Source organism: Xyrauchen texanus, chromosome 33, assembly GCF_025860055.1.
Source record: "Xyrauchen texanus isolate HMW12.3.18 chromosome 33, RBS_HiC_50CHRs, whole genome shotgun sequence".
NCBI lineage: Eukaryota > Metazoa > Chordata > Actinopteri > Cypriniformes > Catostomidae > Xyrauchen > Xyrauchen texanus.
This window is the reverse complement of record NC_068308.1, coordinates 34,250,142-34,268,152: the sequence shown is the minus strand read 5'-3', so window position 1 is coordinate 34,268,152 and position 18,011 is coordinate 34,250,142. Positions and strand designations below refer to the sequence as shown.

General features: G+C 38.0%; 1 protein-coding gene across 1 annotated transcript in view; it reads right to left on the bottom strand.

Moving 5' to 3' along the window:
• LOC127626437 (cadherin-10-like) overlaps positions 1-12,670 on the bottom strand; it is a 106,695-nt gene extending 94,025 nt beyond the window's left edge. The window contains 1 exon segment of the mRNA XM_052102207.1: positions 12,476-12,670. The gene's annotated coding sequence lies outside the window, so the exon portion shown is untranslated.
• Between the last annotated feature and the right edge of the window lie 5,341 nt (positions 12,671-18,011).

Here is an 18,011-nt window from a genome sequence, read left to right as displayed (position 1 = left end):
ATGCCACACTCTGAGTAGATACCCTCGTTTGTTCAGTCTGAAATAATGATGAATAGTTGAAAATAGGTTTGCTCTTATGGACAAGATCCAGGAAGTAGACTCTGAATGGCTGTTTACATTCTATGAAATAAATACAGAACAGAATTAGGGGCCAAGCACCAAAGGTGCAAAGGCCTTATTTTATCTGTTAGTAACATTATTGTTATTATTATTATTACTCAGCTTCTTCTTTTTCCTCTCAATGGGAGCCTATGGCAGCCAAAAGAACCGTTTGTAGGAAAATGATGGGGTGGTCATGAATAGTCCCCAAATTTGGGACCTCTAGGACAAACTCCATAGCGCCACCACCAGTCCAAAGATTAAATATTCTTTTGTGTGTATCTTTTGAACCCTTTGAACCATTTTAATTTGTCTGATTACTTTCTTTTTTAGGATTCAAATGAACCCCATAGATTATCACTTTATAATTTTATAATGTTTTTCTTTTTCTTATAGCAGCCATACTGTCCCTCCGCCACATTGATTTTTTAATAAAAAGTGATATATCTTTTAAAAACATTGTCAGATTAAAAAAAAATTAAAAATCAAATATGCATCATAAACATCATATCCTGAGGATATCTGATCAATTTGGTGACAGTGCCAGCTACAGTTGAAAAGATATCCTACACTTGTGTGCTGACTCTAACCTAAGGAATTCTCTTTGCCACTCAGGGACCTTGTCAACTGAGTGGCTCAGTGTGTTAAAGCATTGGTTTATAGTTTCAAGGGTTAAGGGTTTGAATACCCACTTTGACAAACATGCAGTTCAAATATCTGTTGGTACTGATATATTTCCATTGTGTTTACTAAAATGTTACTGGCCTTTTCGCCAATCAAATTTGGTTTAAATTTTGTTGTAACATTACATGAATAAAAAATTGATTATGGTGACTACAATGATTGGCTGTGATTGCTCTATGCTTGGTATGTCCCTTTGGCAACTGTCAATTTTGTGGCTCTGTGGTGCAGTAGACTGTGCATTGACCTGTTGAATGGAAAGTCATAGGTTCAATCCATCCTGAGACAATGTGTAATGTTGTATGTGTTTTTGCTTTATGTCATTTGTGATCTTTGGATTGTGGTTAATGCTGTGCATTACTTGTCATTTTGATGCTTGGCCATGTGATTGCAGCTTGCAGCTACAGTATTTTGTGTATGGATTGTATCCATTATTAATATTATTATTATTATTATTATTATTATTATTATTATTATATATCCCCAATGGGAGTCTATGGCAGTCCATAGAACTGTACATAGGTAAATGATGAAATTCAGCACACTGATAAGGGTGGGCTTGAGTTGCCCTCATACCAAATTTGTTGGCTCTAGGACATACTCCATTGCACCACCAGCATGTCAAAATTCACTTTTTTTTATGTATCTATTGAAATATTTGCCCTAGAAACAAAATTATTTTTGCCTGATTAATTTTTTCTTAATGATTCAAATGAACCCCTTACAATAAAAACCACCCATTACCATCTTGCCATCTTGCATTGACATTTACAGTTTAAACATTTAATGTCCTTTAAATGTTCTCCAATTTAACAATATAATCTCCAGACCTAGCTGCAATGAACTGACCAGAATTTATTTTAATGTGTGCTACTGTTCAGAAATGATGCTAATGTGAATGTAACAAGGTCGATGTGAAAATCGATTTGAGGCTGTATCTAAATGAAACTTGGTATGCTTCTTCAGTACCATGATCCAAGGCAACATGCATGGTTTGGTGAAAGCACCACCTGTGGGTCAAGAAATGTCAAAATGGGCTATTTTACATGTAACTTTTGAATCATTTGTCCTAAAAATATGAGTTTGGTGTCTTTGGATTTCTTGGATCATGAGGATTTCTATGATATAATTATACAACAGCAGCCAAATAACCTCTCTGCAATTTAGAATTTTATGCTTTGTCCAATTTGGATGAAAATTGGAATTAGACTTTGACGTCATGTTCTGAGGGTACCTAAATAGTTTGGAGACAGCGCCACATAGTATTTAAATTTTAACAAAAGTATGACGTATTTTCAATTTAAACAAAACTTTTAATGGATTGTTGCTTCCTTATTCTAAATCTTCTGGCATTGGCAGGTATACATTTCTAAATGTATTTATTATATTTGTAGTATTATTTAAAACCTGATGCTCTCAGCATGGAATGTTGGAATTGGCAATTTTGAGCTGTGTTAACGCATTGAAACACAAGTCAAAGGTTACTTCTGTTGATCTCCGTGTTTTCATAGTTTGCTTACTACCATGCAGACTGTACTTTATTGCGTAATAACCTGTAAAAATACACAGAATTGGCTAAACAGATAAAAGAAGGTAAAAGATAAAGAAAGTACACTCTCTGGGTGATGACTGATCATCAGTGATGACACGTGGTGTTAACACACAGAATCTACTGAAGGAAAGTGGGAGATTTAAGAAAAAAAGGGATCAAACCAGCAAACACTACAACAACTGAATCTGTTTTGCTGTCACACAGTATTGGATGAACATCCACTGTAAAATTTGCTCTTGAAAAACAAATGAAATGTCTCAAAATCTCACGGGAGAACGCTTGAAAATACTCAAAATACAACATTGCCATGTTCTGTTATTATAAGTCACATTGTTTATTTTTTATTTTTTTTATATGTGTGCAACAGATTGGGAGTTAATAGAGCTTTAGCTGCATTTAGTGTTGCTGATTTTTTGTTATTACATTTTTTATTTATTTTTATTTATAGTCACCATTATGATGTAGGGTTGTGCGGTAAACAGATACTAACAAAATATCATGATACAAAAAAAAAAATAATAAAACGGTACAATATCTACGATATATGACTGTTTTGAGATGAAATCAGTGACAATTTGAAAATAAAATAAAAAAAAATCTCGATACGGTCAAGTGTGTTCATTAAACAGAAGAAGGATTTCATGTAATTAAATATACACTCACATTTGCTGCTTGCTACAGAATGAATGAGAAGTGCCACTCTGCTCTTATGATCTACTTCACACGCATGCTCACACATACACAAACGCAACAACAATATTGATGCACTACGATCTTGAAATGGAATGCATAGACTAATAATTGCCAACAAAAGCCTTCAACAGCCAATTAACAAGGACAACTGCATCAATGTGAACTTCTGCAGCTAATCCAGGATGGACTTCAAAAGACATTGATTTTGTTTGAACTGTAAGATTAATGACCAATGTTTAAACACTGACCCTAAACACTTACTTAGTCTAATAATTTTAAACCATGACTTTAACTATACATAAGTAATATTTACATTATATTCATGATGTTAGCCAGAGAGGAACTGGCCCCCACAGTGAGTCTGGTTTCATCCAAGGTTAATTTTTCTCCATTAATCAACATCTTATGGAGTTTTGTGTTCCTTGCCACAGTCGCTTTCAGCTTGCTCACTGGGGTTATTAATACAATTATTATTTAATTGCTTATTTTTAAACACGATAAACAATCGTATTTTATCTAATTACACAATGATGATTCATTGACATTATAGACTTTATTTTTATCATCTGTTAATGCCTGATCTTCTGTAAAGCTGCTTTGAAATGATGTGTGTTGTGAAATACTTGACTTGACTTGACACTTGGTGCTTGATTTTCATGCAGTGTGTGTTTAGTGTATGAATGGCTGTGAACTGTAAGCAATATCACAAAATCAAGTGTACTGAATAGCAGCATTGTGTTTCAGCAATAGCAGCCTTGCCCAAGGTAATCAGATTATTTTTCATTAATGTTTTCATTAATACTGTCAAGATCTGTTGTGCAGAATTGTATTTTACCAAAAATAAAATAGCATTTTTTTGTTAAAGATTAATTATTATATTTACATTTGATTAAAGCTGTATTTATTAATTTGATTAAACATCATTTGATCAAAACTTTTAATTAACCCTTATTTTATGTTTGGGGTCTATGATCTCAGAACCTCTTCAAATAGTAAAAAAAACATATTCATCATTATTTTTTATCCTGATATTTCATGAATTTTCCTAATAACATAAGATCTTTTCAGAAATGTGTTTTTTACTTAATGATTGTTTCTTAAGACCGCTATGACATGACTACACACATGTGATGTTTGGGGTCATATTGACCACAGTAATAAACGTTATTGAGAGCAAAGGATTTTCACATGCTTTGAAACTGTTTGGTACCTAAGGTGCAATTTCTCAATACAACACTCTCTCTCTCTCTCTCTCTCTCTCTCTCTCTCTCTCTCTCTCTCTCAAATTCAAATTCAAATGAGCTTTATTGGCATGACAAATTGTACATTGTATTGCCAAAGCATTTATATGAGCATGAAAATTAACAGTAGAACAAATTCTGTATTGAACAAGTGTGTAAATAAAAATAATAATAATATATATATATATATATATATATATATATATATATATATATATATATATATATATATAATAATAATTAACAGTGTGTATACTTTCAGTGGTGTGTGAGTGAGTGAGCGTGTGTGGGTGTATTTGTGTGTGTGTGAGCGTGTGTGTAGTGTGGGTGTATTTGTGTGTGTGTGTGTGTGTGTGTATGTGTGAGCGTGTATTTATCACTTTGTGGGGACCAAATGTCCCCATAAGGATAGTAAAACCCGAAATTTTTGACCTTGTGGGGACATTTTGTCGGTCCCCATGAGGAAAACAGCTTATAAATCATACTAAATTATGTTTTTTGAAAATGTAAAAATGCAGAAAGTTTTCTGTGAGGGTTAGGTTTAGGGGTAGGGTTAGGTTTAGGGGATAGAATATAAAGTTTGTACAGTATAAAAACCATTATGTCTATGGAAAGTCCCCATAAAACATGGAAACACAACGTGTGTGTGTGTGTGTGTGTGTGTGTGTGTGTGTGTGTGTGTGTGTGTGTGTGTGTGTGTGTGTGTGTGTGTGTGTAAATGGGCGCATCACTGTTTGGTCGACTCTTCCCTCTTTTTGTGGCAGGAATTGATGTATTTTGCTGCTAGTGAAATGCAGTCTCTTTGTTCACCAAGTAAATATTGAGCTTGTGCATCATTCTTATTGAAGTTGGGACAAATCATTTCAAATTTGGGAAAGAAGTGTTTTCGAATGTCATTATAATTAGGGCAGGTGGTTAAGAAGTGCAGCTCTGTTTCTATTTGTCCTTGGTTACAGTACGGGCATAACCTGCCCTCTCTGGTCATCCAGCTCTGTCTGTATCTGCCCTTCTCTATCATCAGGCTGTGGTCGCTCAGTCTGTACCTCGTCATGTTTTTCCTCAGTTTGTGGTCTCTGACTGTACTCAGGTATTCTGCTGTCGTGTAATCTCTGTTTAGGGTCAAATAACATTGTAGTTTACTTTGTTTTTGTGTTGTTTCATTCCAATAAGTTCGGTACTTTTCATTTGTGCTTTTATCATTTGGTTGGGCCAGATTGTGTGGATGAAGGTGTCCGTGTCCTGAGGCTGATTATTGTTAGTTGTGTTAGTCTCTCTGTGGAGCCTCAGGACCAGCTGGATGAGGGGACTCTTCTCAGCGTTCATTTCATGGTTTTTAAGGGCTTTATAATGATAAGAGTTGGGGTCACTCAGTTTTAGATGTTTCCAAAATTTGATGGCTCATTCTCAATGTGGATTAATAGAGGGTATTGGCCTAATTCTGCCCTGCATGCATTATTAGGTGTGTTTCTCTGTACCTGAAGAATGCTTTTACAAAACTCTGTATGCAGGGCTTCAATCGGATTTTTGTCCCATTTGTCAAATTGGTGATTTAGGAGAGGACCCCAAACTTCACTGCCATATAGTGCAATAGGTTCTATGACTGACTGGAATATTTTGAGCCAGATTCTGATTGGTATTTCAAATTGGATAGATTTCTTTAATGGCGTAGAAGGCCCTTCTTGCTTTCGCTTTCAGTAAAAGTATATCTCTCTCTCTCTCTCTCTCTCTCTCTCTCTCTCTCTCACACACACACACACACACACACACACACACACACACACACACACACATACACATACACTCTCTCACACATACACTCTCTCTCTCTCTCTCTCTCTCTCACTTACACACACACACACACACACACACATATACACAGCACATTGCACAGAGATACACTTTTGAGCACCAGAGATGACAAAAAACAAACATGGTGTTAGATTACAATAACACAAAAGGAGGGGTAGATAACATGGACAAAGTGGTTTCTACATACAGCTGTCAACGAAAGACCGCTCGTTGGCCCCCGATAATATTCTTCAACATTCTGGATACCAGTGCATACAATGCATTTGTGATTTGGTATACCATCAACAATGAGTGGTGTGGTGGCAAAATGAACTGGAGGAGAATATTCTTGGTGCAGCTAGGATATGACTTGGTGAGGCCTCACATTGACAGGAGAGAGCACCTTCCTGGGTCACTTTTTACTGCATCCACTGTGAGGAAGATTCAAAGTCAGTCTGAAGCAATCACTTCTCCAGCAGCTGCTGGAAACGTGGACGATGCCAGGTCTGCTTCAGAAAAAAATTATTCAAAGGCTAACAAAAGATATCTGAAATGTTACAACTATTTGTGTACAGCGCACGCACAAATGATCTGTTCCTCTTGCATCTGAAGTGAGTCTTTTTTGGTTTTCACCATTAGATACATTATCAGGAATTTTGTGGTGTGACAGGGTTTTAGGAGAAAAGTGTTTGGTCATCCTTTTTCTGTATTATATGATATACTGTATATGTATATAGAGGGAATAAAAGAAAAACTTGTTGAATATCAGCAGTTCAAGACTTATTGGTATTGGCAAAATGTATTACAGAGAGCACATCAGTTATCTAGCTTTGGAAATGTTCTGTTTGAAAAAAGTTCTGTCTTGGGAAACAAAAATATATGCCTGTTCTTTTTTCACTAGCACTAGGGAACAGAGGCTGCGTCTAGCTTCCATGTTGCCTTGAGGCTACTGTAAATGTGCACATAGTTAGTCTGCCTAGTTGGTGAGTGTATGGAAAAAAGCACTTGCATTTTAATTTTTTTGTTATAAATATATTTAAGTAATATCACACGAGCAAGAGTGCAATATGGCCCTACATCAGCATTGCTGTGATTCGTGCCATAGGTAATCACAGCAGTGCTGATGTACAAGCATGATAAAAGTACAAGCAGGGATATTACTCCATATTTCGTGGTAGCCGGTGAAACAGCGTTGTCCTCCGCCATTTTAAACCGTATGTATCCAATGTGGAAACACTGATAAAAGGTAAACAGCTTGAGTTCTGAAATAAATCAGTTGTGTCTATCAGCTGTGTTGAGCCCTAATTCTGAAGTTGTCCATTTAAATTTGTTTACAGCTATTTCCTAGCTTTGGTAATGTATTAGTAATACGAACGATCACAGAGTGCTGTTCTATCTAAACAATGACTAACGGATTCACTTTACGTCACTGAATGGCTCATATTACACACAAAAATTAGCTTTTGCCACCACCTGCTGGCTAACATATGTAATTTCAAAAATAAACACAAGCAGAGTGATACACACACATTGAAAGTCTGAGTGCTGATAGTGTCAGAACATCAGTGCTCATGGAATGTCTCTCGTCCATTCACATTCGAGGACTGGAACTAACTGTGGTATATATATACCATTTTGTATTATTATTTTGTGTAATCAAATGTTATATGGTTATTTTTAGATTTCCTTTTTTTCTGAAACATGCCCTTGAAATGTGCATGAAATTTACATTTGGCTGTCCTGTTTCCATACGATGTGTATACACTGTAAATTTGCACATAGTTAGTTTGCCTGGTTGGTGAGTGTGTAGTAAAAAAGCAATTTTGCATTTACTTAATTTTTCTTTGAAAACAATGATATCTGACCACGTTCAGATTGACCCCAAACATAAGTAATGTTACTATTTTGGAAAACATGGTGCAATTATTTACAGCTGCTAGTCTTTCTGCTAGAACTATGCTGAGCTTACATTTATCGTTTTCACACTTTAATCATTGGGGTAACAGTGACCCCAAACAATGAGAAAGTGAAGCAAATCTCAACAGAACATAAGGGTTAAAACATTTAACATGGAATCCAGAAAAAATAAAACTGAAAATGCTGAATTTGTATCTGTAAGACTTTATGCAGTTATTTTAATCAAGTCATTTTCTGTGTAATTTCATATAAATCTGAGGCTTTTTATTTGTTGCCAATGTATTGATTTTGTATCGATTCCGAGGTACCAGGGCTGGTATCATACCGAAGCCAACATTTGGGTACCGGAGCAACCCTATTGTGGTGATTAGTGTTCTCTTTGGTTTGGCACTTGAACATTATTATTTAATTAGTAAGTTATTTTAAGCATGTTATTCACATTTTGAGAAGTGCTTAAAAGAAGTGTGATGCTTTGATCACATCGGATGTAAGTTAATTGTACAAATAACATTCATAACATTATTTGCAATTCATATTGAAGAGTTACTGCTATGTGTATTTAAGCTGAGCAGATTCTGTCACTGAAGGATGCAACAACATCTTAAATGAAAGAAAAGGAAAACTTTTACATACTTGTTCACACAGACTCATCCCTCTTACAGGTGTCCACAGAGAAGCAAAGACAAAAGTGTTTCCTCTGTGCATATGTGTTGCATGAACTTCTTTCACAGTGACACATCTTTTAAACATTCTTGTGGGTGATTTTAGGATCCTTTGAAAATGAATATTCACACTGACGTTTATGTATAAATGCAGAAATGTTAGCAGGTCTTTCAAAACATCACATTCAAATAATTGAATCCAGGATCACAACTAGCTCATGGGAACACAAATCTCATACATGGTAACTAAAAATAAACCTTTTCCATCAAATAAAATCACATTATTAAGATTAAACTAAACTTGAAACATAACTCTAACTAAATTATTTTAAATATTAATTAATAACACCCCCAAACAGTCCCCAAAACCTCCAAAGACCTGCCTAGTTAATTATGCAAAGACAAAAGCTAATAGCAAAAACCACAAGTTATAGAATTCATAACCTGTGTTGTTGTTACTGATTTTCAAGGGGGATAGCTAAATTGTTCCACTGTCACAGTGACAAATATATACATTTAAATAAAAAATAATGCAAAATTCAGTTGCATGGCTTTGAATATCTTTATATATATATATATATATATATATATATATATATAAATACAATTTATATATAACCCTCGCCACAAACCCAAATTATTTAGGGGATCCTAAAATATTTCTGTGCCCAGGGTCCAACATTTGGTGCTACACCCCTGTCACTAAATAATACTTCCACTGTAATCCTGGATTTCTTTTGCTAATTTGACATTTACGCAATCTCAATTAGATATACCAGAAATCATTCCAGTGGACCCTTTCCATCTCATTGTGTTTTCCAAAAAATAATCATATTAATTTGAAGCAAGGTTCAAGGGTCTAACCAAAGAAAACAATAATCATCATAATGGTGACTTCAATTAATAAAACAACATAATGGCATCAGCATGACTAAATAGAGACACATGTATATGAATTTTCAGTAAATAGCTTTTGCACACATGAAACACAAACATACTCACATCATATTGAAACATTGTTGTCTAATATAAAAAAAACTTTGTTTTTGCAGTAATATTCTGCTTGTTAACATCAGGTTTCATCACTAGAGAGTGTACATTCTTTAATGATTTGTTTGGCCAAATCAACATTGATCATTTCAAAAAAGTTGATCACTGAACACCATTCAGTGGGACAGAAATGAACACTAAGGAGTGTATATTTAAAATCAGGATTTTGCTTTGTATTCCGAACCTAGAATGTCTCTTTGATATCAGTGAGACTTGTAGATTGTGTGGTCCAGTGGTTAAAGCACTGGGGTTTAATTGAAAAGACAGACTAATCAGCCAAGGAGAGGGATAAAGGTAGCCGGATGCAACAGTTCGGGAGAGCGAGATCCACACATAGCTACTGACTACCAGAGGGTGGAGGAGTGGTCAAGGACCAGCCGACTGTGTGTCTGGGAACCAGTGAACAATTTTTTTCTCACTCTCCTCTCCCTCTCTCTCACTATCACTCTTCCTCGCTCGTACCCTCTCCCCTTTTCCCTCCCCTTGTCTCCCTCTCAGGTCATGAGGAAGGTGGGGAAAGCCTGCCAGCAAGCAGGGCCGGAAGAGCAGAACCCCCCATCCCCCTCGCCACAACAGGAATAACCCTGGTTTTATCCCCATCTCAGCTGGTTTTAACATTGTGCTTCTGTTCTGCCAGAGCTCTTTGCATTGTGGTTGTTTTATGGCTTTACGCCCTGATCATTGCTGCTTACAACTATTTTTGTTATTATTATTCTTCCTCCAAAAATTGGAGTAAATGGCAGCCCATACAACAGTTTGTAGGGAAATAATGAATTGTGGCACACTGAAATAATGAATTGTGGCACACTGATAGGGGTGGTCATGTATAGTCCCCATAGCAAATTTGGGACTTCTAGGACAACATTTTCAAAAATGCACTTTTCTTTTGCACATATCTTTTGTACTGCTTGTCCTAGAGTATTTTTTGTCTTATTACTCTGCTCTTAATGTTTCAAATAAACCCCCTTACATTAAAACTCATGTACAGATCATGCAAAACATTTATGTTGTTACTGAGATACAAAGTTGATTATGGTAACTATAGTGATTGGCTGTAATAGCTCTATGCTTGGTATCTCCCTTTGGTGACTATCAATGTTGTGACTCTGTGGTCTAGTGGACTGTGCAGTTACCTGATAAATGGAAAGCTGTACTTTCAAATCCATCCTGAGATATTGTGTGTGTTTGTGCTTTATGTCATATGTGGTGTGCAATGCTTGCAATTTTGGTGCTTATCCCCATAATTGCTGCTTGCAGCTATATTTCTATATAAAGTGAGAAAAATATTCAGATTATAAAATACAGGATAAGTAAATCTTAATTTATTTTGTAAAATTACATTGCTCAGAGGCTGTTCTTATATAGCTGAGGAGATGTAATGGAGTACAAGTATAAATTATTATACATTTTGTTTTTGTTTTTGGGGGGGGGTCTCTTTTTTTGTCCATAAAACTCCATAGGAAAAATAAATGATAAAAGCCACAATCTTTCCAGCAACTCCAAAGGAGACACATGTCTGAGAAGCAAAGGTCTCTATTTGTACTCCATTTGATTATTTAGGACAAAATATTCATATAATTAAGAGAGCTCATTTGTGATTTTTGCCAGAAATGGTAAGATTGAAAGAATGTTGTGGAGTTTAAAACAGATAAAGGGTTCACTGTTTGTAAAGACATTGTGCATTTCTATCCAGACATTCATCACAGTTTGATGCAAATGTTTGTGTTGTCAGTGACAGATCCTCTGTTTACTGGCTTTTGTGTGTGTTTCCATGTGAATCGTTTCACAGTGAAAGAGATTACTGAGTTATTACTGATGCTTTTTTCGAACAGCCCATTACATGCTGAAGAAATACAACAAGCACTTTAGAGGTTAATTTGTGTCCGACAATAATGACCACCCACTAATGACTTCCAATACAGAGATTCTGTAATCACACATATTTAGCAGCTGCATATCCTTCTAGTGTGTGTGTGTGTGTGTGTGTGTGTGTGTGCGTGTGCGTGGGTGTGTGTGTTTGCTTGTGTGTGACAGAGTGAATGAGTGATTAGGCATGAGCTGTGGGGTAGACTTGTGCTGTGTCCAATGCAATACATATGTATGAAATATTCCAGCACCTCAGACACACAGACACATGAACACGCACATCGTTTATCTTCAGACTGATCTAGCCTGTAAAATAGCTGCCAAATGACACACAGGTCATTAAATAATCTGCTTATCAGAATCACGGCAAAGCATTTTGTTTAATTGGATAATTCATTTCAGAATTATTTTCAAATTAAATTGCCACAGAAATGCTGCCAGTCCCCATCAAGTTCAATTCACACATCTTTTGCTGGTTAAATTTTGAATATTTAATTTTAACACACTTCTGTAACCAGAAAATATACATGGCTGTAACAACACATTTGCAACAATCAGATTATTATATTATTCTTTTTTTAATCATACACTCAATAATGTTCTATTAAAAGTGAAACAACAGAACCAATAACTTTGAATCAGTTCACATTTCCAAGAAGAATAGTAAACACCCCACCTATGAATCTGACCAGAGAAGACATCTCACTGGTGTAACCCTGACTTTCAATGTCTAGACTCTGGACTGAATACAACAACACAAGAAACAGTTATAACTAGGACGTCCCTCTCAGTTAATCTTAATCTGGAGACCAGTGACCAAGAATATGTTTAACAGATATTCACAAAAGAAACCAAATTATTGTTTAGACATAATGAGCCTCTATCTTCAGGCACCTGCAAAATAAACTAATGAGTCATCTACTTACTTTGCTTTTATTTTTTTTTGTGGGCTTGACACGTCTTTTTCAGTTGCTTAAAATCCGTGCACTTTAATAAAATATTTCCCCCAGTGTAAAATTATCTCCACGGCAACCGCTCTGCAGGGCACATACGTCTTAATGATAACCTTTAGATGCAGTGAGTGTGAGAGAAATTACGTACATGACTGCTCTCTTTCCGGACTGTCCTCATCCATCTGAAAATGAGTGGGGTACAGAGAGAGCGCGAGAGCAACAGAGCCAAAGAGGGAGGGACGGAAAGCGAGAGAGAGAGAGAGAGAGAGAGAGAGAGAGAGAGAGAGAGAGAGAGTTTTACCTTCGTTTTCTATACTCCATTGTGTTCTTGTGTGTTTTCAGGCATAGTTGTATATCTCCTTAGCATAAGCTCCACGCTTGTCACATTCCCTCTCAGCTTTCACTATAAGACTGAACACTGTCCTGGGGCTTACTCTCTCTCTCTCTCTCTCTCTCTCTCTCTCGTGTGTGTGTGTGTGTGTGTGTGTGTGAGAGAGAGAGAGAGCAGACTGTATCTCCTCTTTTAGATTTTTCACATGGCAAACATAATTTCTAACAATTATCTTCAAGTGTTTTGTTTTCGAGTAAAATGTATCTGAATATTCTTAAAAAGAAAAGAAATCGCTTGATATACAAAGCTTTTAGAGAATGTATCTTGAATATTTTGTCATGTTGCTGGGAGTAATTTTGGGCACGTCCACACTAATACATTTTCTTTTGAAATCTCTGTTTTCAGTTTCCTAACATCATCGTTTTCCAAAGTATGCGATAATTGAGAGTGCTTTCGAAATGCTCCGTTTTCGTGGAGGAAAACACCATTCTAGTGTGGGTGAGAGTCACAAACATAGAAATATCAGTGCGCTTTTAGATAAAAACATATTAGATTGGACATGGCCAAAAATGGCTTAGTTGTTGCATTTCTTACTCGTTTTAAGCATAACCAAGTGAAAAAAAAAAATATTTAAATTAAGAAATCTGTCAGTGCTACAAGCAGTAAAGTAAGTCTTATTTTAAGAATAATACATAATTTACTCAAACAAGACAAAGATAATTTATAAGATATTTTAATTATTTATTCTTTCATCTCACTGCCTTTCCTGTTTCTAGTCCTTTGTCTTAATTTATTTTACTGTACTTATGTTGGGTCTTACGTGTACAATGTCATTGTTTTTTAGTTTTTTTTTGTCACTTTATGTATTATTTTCTTTTCTCTCTCTCTCTCTCTCTCTCTCTCTCTCTCTCTCTCTCTCTCTCTCTCTCTCTCTCTAACTCTTTGAGTGTCAGGTAGATTGTGGCAGAAGGATAGCACCCATGATTGGCTGCCACTCAGTCGTTGCCGATGAAAGAAAGGTAAAAAAACAGAGAAGAAGCAGATGACTCACCTGGAGCTGCATTTTTTAACTTGGCTTGCCATAGATTGTGTGGGTGTGGGGTACACCACAAAGGAAAAGATGAGACGGAAGGGGTCAAGGAGATGTGGGGCAAAGGCATTAGCCAGCAGGCAATAGATGGCGGTAGTGATCCACAGCTAATGGGCATTGGGTGATAGATGGACTCGCCGATGCTAACTGTCTAAGGTGATCCAAGCTTGATCTAATCAGGGTTCATTGACAGTGGAATGAAGGAAAAAGAGACCATAATAGGTAAATCAACACCAGTAGAGAGGCGAGTGAGATAGAGAGAGGTAGGGGTTGGGGGTGGGGTGAACGATGTCCAGCCACTCTGCAGGAGTCTGGCATCACCAGCCCTCTCTCCTTTACTTCATATCTCTACTTCCATCATGGTATACCAAACCAATGGAGATAACTAATGGAGTTTCCTAATGATACAAAGATAAATGGTAAAGATAATATATTACTAGTGCATTTGACAGTTTAGGGGTAGTTAACACAGACTGATCTCACTGTGAATTTGGTGACAGCTGGTCAAAATTTTGTCTGTTAAAATCGTTTTTTACTAAGAGAAAGTTGAATCACTGCCTCTAGAGTGCGATGCTTGAAGTGTTGTTGAAGGTATGGGTAACACAATCTCCACTTTTGGGGTAAATGTCCATAGTGTGCCACCATAAGCAAATAGTTTTTATTTTTTTAATTATGTAATTTAATGTAATGTAATGTAATTTTTAATGTAAATTATGTACACCCTAACCCCAACCCCAAACCTAACTGTCAGTTGAGTAACAAGGTCATTTTAGAACGAAAATGCAACCACGGAAAATACAAAACACTCTCTATTGTTTCTGTGAATGCAATTACTTCCAGGTTCCCACAGGACTAGTGTCTCTGAGGCTACAGATGCAACGCACTATCAGTTGTTCCACAAGTAAAGGTAAAAACATTTAATTGCATTTTAGATGCAAAGATGCCTAAAGTGTGATGCTGTTAAAGTGAGAATGGCATGGTAACCTATGGAATAACATGCTTCGTTACAAATTTACAACAAAAAACAACTCGCTTTTCCTGCCACTCTCTGGACATTTCACCAGGAAACTGGTGCTTAATGAACATGTGCCCATACATTCAACAACACTTCCCGCTTTGGCCATTGGGGCAGTGATTTGAATATTGGGAGTCATAGACCATTTATAGCAGCATATCTTTTGCCATGCTGTTGCCGAATTAACAGTGTCAGTCTGATTAAAACTTTGCTCTGATGGCCCGACCAGCCTAACACAGCAATATTGGCTCATTCAGTGGCGTGAGTTTGGGGTGGGACTATCAGTTGACAAGCCAATGGTGTTCGGGGGTAATATTTGAAACCTGTAAAACTGTTTATAAACAGTCATTATATTTGCAACTCTGTTTGGTGACTCTAGTGTATCCACCAAATACATCTAGACACACATCTGGAATATCGAGTGCGCGCTTGTGTGTGTATGTGTGTGTGCATGTGCACAGTTTTTTACAACATATACATCTCTGCAATAAAAGAGAATAATAAAACTATTTGGATGTGTTTTTTACATAGATAAACACAAGGTTTATATTCATACCTTAGGAAATGCTCTGAGACCCTTAAAGAGATTATGTGTGCAGAAAACTGGATTTCTCTCCTGGTTTCTATATCCACAGTTCTGTTTAATGCAGCAGTTTGTCTACCTTGCACCCAGGCCTGTGTGTGCAATTCTTCTTAGCAGGGGTATTGGCATTTTTTCTTACCACAAGCTTCATCATCATTGTTATTATAATATTTTAATGTTGTTGTCATTGCTGTTGTATTTAAATGCAAAGTGCAGCTGGTTAGTCGAGAAAATGTACGAGGAAGAAATTAGCAAGATTAAACTTAATTTGGCTTGCTTTATTGGTCAGACTGTTACAATTATGCTTTTGCCTATATCTAAAAATGAGAAATATTTTGTAATAAATGTCTCTTTGTATAAGGTGTAAATACATCACCACATGGGGTAGTGCTGATGTTTGAAATTGACTAATTTATGATTATAGGGTAATGTGATGCAGATATGTGTAAACAGCATAATGTTGCGCTCAGAGTTATATTTTATTTTATTTCTTCCCTTTCTGACCTGTTCATTGCATCGATAGCTTTATGTGTCTGAGCGAAAGATTTAAAAGTATCGGTTACCTAACGTAACCTCGGTTCTCTCTAGATGAGGGAACGAGTATTGCATAAGCTAGCTTACGCTACGGGAAAGATTCATCTTTTCTGAGATATTGAAGCCAAAAAATTATCCTTAATTTTGTATCCATTGTCAACGCAGTGTGGCAGCTGCAGACCTTGAGCGGGCTAGCGTGCGAGTTCATTGGTTGCTCTGCGGCAACTGCTGCAGCCTATAGACGAGCTTGGGCGAACTCGCATCCAATGAGAGGCGTCCGCGCGCTCACTGCATCAAAGCCCGCCAAAAAAGGGCGTGACTAGAGTGCATATAAGCGTAGTTCGTAGGCTGGAACCCTGGTTTTCATTGACTGAAGCGAAAAGTCGCTCGTACGCAATACGTTAGGTAACCGATACATTCTCTTACGAGAGGTTCTCTCCTATTGCGTAAGCTAGCTTACGCTATGGGAACCCATTGTCAACGCCGTGCGCGCCAAGCATCCACTGTATGAGCCCCAGGGAATTAAGGGGGGACCCGGGGGAGCCCTTATGAGTGGGGAAATAAGATTTGGCCGGCAAGAATGCGGGTCAGTGTTTGTGTAATATATAAGCACATAGTGGGAAGGGAACGACAGAGCGGCGGTGCCGGTCTGTGTGGAATGTGTCCCATCAGTGCAGCTCACCAGGGGAGCTGTAGCGTATTAAACCGCTAGTAGTTTTGCCTGCAGAGCGGGCACTTCCATATTGTAAAATCTGACAAATGTGGAGGGGGAAGTCCATCCCGCTGCCACACATATGTCGTGAATGGGAATCCCGCTGGACCATGCCCACGAGGATGCCATGCCTCTAGTGGAGTGAGCCCTAATGCCCAACGGGCATGGCAGGTCTTTTGACGCCGTATGCAGCAGCAATAGCGTCCACTATCCATCTAGATAGTGTCTGTTTCGAGGCGGCGAGACCTTTGGTGCGCCCTCGAACGAAACGAAAAGCTGCTCAGAGCGCCTGAAAGCGGCAGAGCGCGTGGTATACAATCTCAGTGCTCTGACTGGGCAAAGGAGATTGGCGTCGCGTTCGCTATCGGATGCTGGTAGCGCCGATAGGGAAATGACCTGTGCTCTGAAAGGAGTACCGATCACCTTGGGAACATAGCCGTGTCTAGGTTTTAAAATGACCTTGGAGTCACTTGGTGCAAACTCAAGACACGCAGCGCTGACAGACAGCGCGTGAAGGTCTCCCACACGTTTGACTGATGACAGGGCAGTCAGAAAAACAGTTTTGAGTGAAAGGTATTTCAAATCCACGGATTGAAGTGGTTCGAAAGGGGGGGCTTTCATAGTTTTGAGAACTATAGAAAGATCCCAGATAGGAACCGATGGGGGGCGCGGGGGGTTCATCCTTCTAGTTCCCCTAAGGAAGCAGATGACCAGCTCATTTTTTTCCCCATGACTGGCCGTGCAGGGGTTCAGCGAACGCCGCAACGGCTGCCACATACACTTTGAGCGTGGATGGGGATCTGCCCTTATCCAGCAGCTCTTGTAGAAATCCGAGCAGCGACGACACCCCACATGTCCGCGGGTCCAGGTCTCTGTCGGTGCACCATTTTGAGAACACAGACCATTTTGACGCATAGAGTCTTCTTGTGGAAGGGGCTCTAGCATGTATAATGGTATTTATTACTCCTTCTGGCAGAGCGACGGGTAGTCGCTGATCACCCACGCATGCAGCTCCAGCTCTGGGTGGGGATGACAGATTGTGCCGCGAGCTTGAGAGAGGAGATCTGCTCTCACTGGGATGGGCCACGGCGCTGTCAGTGACAGCTGCGTAAGCTCCGGGAACCATGTCTGATTCTCCCAACGCGGGCTATGAGGAGCACCGAAGTGACGCTGCTTCCTGATCCTCTGCATTACCTGTGGTAATAGCGAGATGGGGGGAAGGCGTAAAGCGGGCACCTGGGCCA